This window comes from Mauremys reevesii, linkage group 12, assembly GCF_016161935.1.
Source record: "Mauremys reevesii isolate NIE-2019 linkage group 12, ASM1616193v1, whole genome shotgun sequence".
In the NCBI taxonomy this organism is placed as follows: domain Eukaryota; kingdom Metazoa; phylum Chordata; order Testudines; family Geoemydidae; genus Mauremys; species Mauremys reevesii.
In genome coordinates, this window is record NC_052634.1 from 22,208,358 (window position 1) to 22,211,703 (window position 3,346).

General features: G+C 50.6%; 1 non-coding gene across 1 annotated transcript; it reads right to left on the reverse strand.

Annotated features, from left to right (window-relative positions):
* Positions 1–3,252: 3,252 nt before the first annotated feature.
* Positions 3,253–3,346, reverse strand: TRNAI-UAU. Its single transcript has 2 exons — positions 3,309–3,346; positions 3,253–3,288 (listed from the first exon to the last, which is right to left on the reverse strand). It is a non-coding gene; the product is annotated as a tRNA-Ile (tRNA).

Here is a 3,346-nt window from a genome sequence, read left to right on the forward strand (position 1 = left end):
GGTCCCCTCCTCATGGGCACAGGGCGCTGCACACGGCACCCACCACATGCACACACCCCTTTGTGGGGAGAATCAGCTCTGGGATATTGGGGTCAACCCCCCCTCCTCCCTGCAAACCTTCTCCTGGCTTCAGTGAGGGAATGGGGGCGTGAGGGGCTAGTGCGGTAACAGCAGCAGCGTGGCCGTGGGGCTCGGCCGGTGGCTGGGGCCAGTCACCTGAGCATGAACCCAGCCGACCCCAGGAGATGGACCCGGGTCACCAGCCCAACCCACCACGCGGCTGCTGCCGCTGCCGCGTTAGTGCGCGAGCTCACACAGACCACGCTGGGTAGAGCCCCCAGCTGCAGGGGAGACGCCCCTGAGTGCCTGGCAGGGCCCATCTCCTGGCTTACCTGCCCTGCTGGGGGTCAGGGGGCTGGGTGACAGGGGGGCGTTGGCTCTGGGGTGGGACTGTCACTTCCCCCCCTGCCAAGCCAACAGGATCACAGCAAACGAAACCAGCTCGGCCGGCAGGGGAAGAGTTCAGTCCAGGGCCTGGTGCATTCTGGGAGCAGGGGCGGGGCAGAGAAAGGGCAGATACGGGGCAGCTCTGAACACTGTGCGCAGAACTGCCTGTCCTGTCCCGCAACCTCTGTTACAGGGGGCTTTTAGCCATAGATTTAATCAGGCCAATAAATTGAAACAAACCCCTGTTAAATCATTGCTCAGCCCGAGTCCTTCACCCACATTCCTTAGGGCATTGGGTGTTTCATTTCCTGCCTCCATTTCCCACAGAGACACAATTTCCTTTGCACAGATCCATGAACAGCAAAACCTCCCTGTGTCTCTGGTCTGAGCCAGGGCATTCGATTCCAGTGAAATCTTCTCTCCTGCAATGTGATGGTCAGACAGAGGGGACGTGGCACCTGCATCCCTGCCAGGGAGATATTGGCTCGGCTCTTTCTTTCTGCTGCTGTTGTTAGTCCATGAAACATCAAGGGTGGAATGCAAGGCTCAGTTCATGCAACAGCCCCCTGAAAAATTTCAGTGCCCCAGAGAAATCCTGCCACCTGATATTGGAATGATGTGCTGGAGATTTGACTAGGAAAGGGACTGGCTGAGTTGTCAGAGTGGGGAATGAACAACAATCTACAGCAATGTCGTTCACACAAACACACTCTCATCCTGCTCCAGCCGGAAGGGAAATGGGCAGGAATTCTCGCTGTTCACCCAAGGACACACTTACACTGATGCACAGCCATGAATGTGCTGGGGAAGCTGGTCTGAGCAAACAATTTGAAGAGACAATTCAGTGAGAACTGAATTATCGTGTAGTAAAACAATTATACTTCAAGTAGTTGTGGCCGAGTGGTTAAGGCGATGGACTAGAAATCCATTGGGGTTGCCCAGCATGAGTTCAAATCCTGCCAACTACGCAAGCTCTGCACTATTGTTATGATTACTGTAGTTTTAGTGCCTGAGCATTCACAGTGCAAACTGGAGCTAAATCTAGTTTCACTCTGTCTACACTTAAAATGCTGCTGTGGCACTGCTATAGCACTCTGGAGTAGACAGTCAGTGGAGAGGTTTTCCCATCCCTGTAATAGCTGCATTGACAGAAAAATTCTTCCTTTTCTTTAGCACTATCTAACCAGGGTTTAGGTCACTGTAACTATATGGGTGGACGGGGGGTTTCATACCCTGAGAGACGTTGCTCTGCCAGTGAAGTGCCCAGCGTACACCAGCCCTTAGATCCCTTTTGGTATTTCAATGCAGGCACTGACCTGTGAGAGGAAAACATCAGCTCACAAACACAGAGACTGAATTCCCCACATTTAATCTCGCTGCACTTTCCAGAAAGTCACAAAATTCAATTCATTCTTGCTAGGACAGAGAAAAAATAAGTGACACTAAGTTTTTGTCTTGGTTAAATAAAATTAAGTGTTTAATTAATATAGTAAAAATCTGTACTGATTCCTCTAACTAACACCACAGCGTGAAATAGGAACAGAGACAAAGCTTGTCAGTGATGACTAATTTTGCAAGTGATCTTCCCATTATTAATTTCCATGCTGCCCCCATTGGAGGTCTGGGCATCTCCAATGTCATAGCTCTGCATTCACCTTCCCCTTAGAATTGTTATCGGACATTCGCCTTTCTCTGCAGCATGGGGCACGGGTCACTTGCTGGAGGATTCCCTGCACGTTGAAGTCCTTAAACCACGATTTGAGGACTTCGATAACTCAGACATAGGTTAGGGGTTTGTTACAGGAGTGGGTGGGTGAGATTCTGTGGCCTGCGTTGCGCAGGAGGTCAGACTAGATGATCATAATGGTCCCTTCTGACCTTAAGTCTATGAATCGATTAATCTATTCCCAAATTTGGAAAATTGTGCAGTTCAGAATGTGAATAGTGACCCCGTCTCCTTCCTGCACCTGCTCTACATTGCTCCACAGCAGCTTCTCCACCTGCAGTCACCCCAGCACTGCAGTGCAGCTGCCCAGGGTTCAGCAGGCGCCCCTGGCAAGGACCGTGGGTGCAGCTAACAGCCCGGTGTGCCTGGCCGTGAGGCAGCTGTAAAAAAGCAACACCCCCCCCCGGCCAGAAGTAGAGACTGAATTCCTCAACTTTAACATCATGACCCTGTGTAGAAAGCCACACGTGTCAGTTGTATTTTCACAGGGAGATGCAAAAATCAAGTGACACCAATTTTTAAGTTGAGTAAATAAAGTTGAGGAGATAGTTATTAACTTCCCAAAAATATACTAAAGATCCCTCAACATAACACCTGAAGGTGAAATATGAACAGAGACAAACCTTGTCAGCAAAGGCTCATTTCCCAAACGATCCTCAAAATGTTACTAATTCCCACCCCTCCTCCGCAGGAGCTCTGTGCAGTGTCACTGTTCTGCAGGCAGCTTCCCATTCAATGCTGTTGGGGGACATTCCCAGGCCTGGAAATGTACCAACGACAGAATTTGAAGAGCAAACCTGGCTCCCCGCACCAGGCGGGATTTGAGTGTTTTGTCTTTGTCACTTAGTCTTTGTCAATAGTACAGACGCCAGGGGCAGGACTCCAGGCTCTGCTTGAGGGATCCTGGCACAGGGCTGAGGGAGGAGAAAGGATTGTAGATTCTCACCTGCCCTCTGGAGAGGAGGTAATAATTGAAGGGGGCATTTCCCACTCCTCCCCTCCTCAGTGTCCCAGGGCTGGAATTCTACATTCCACAGGGCCAAATGGGGGGGTGATGCCATGTGGTTAATGAAAACCACTGTTCCAGGTGAGATTTGAACTCACAACCTCAGCATAGCTTCTCTCAGCACTGCCCTATAAGTACTGTACACTAACCAATTGTACCACTGGAGC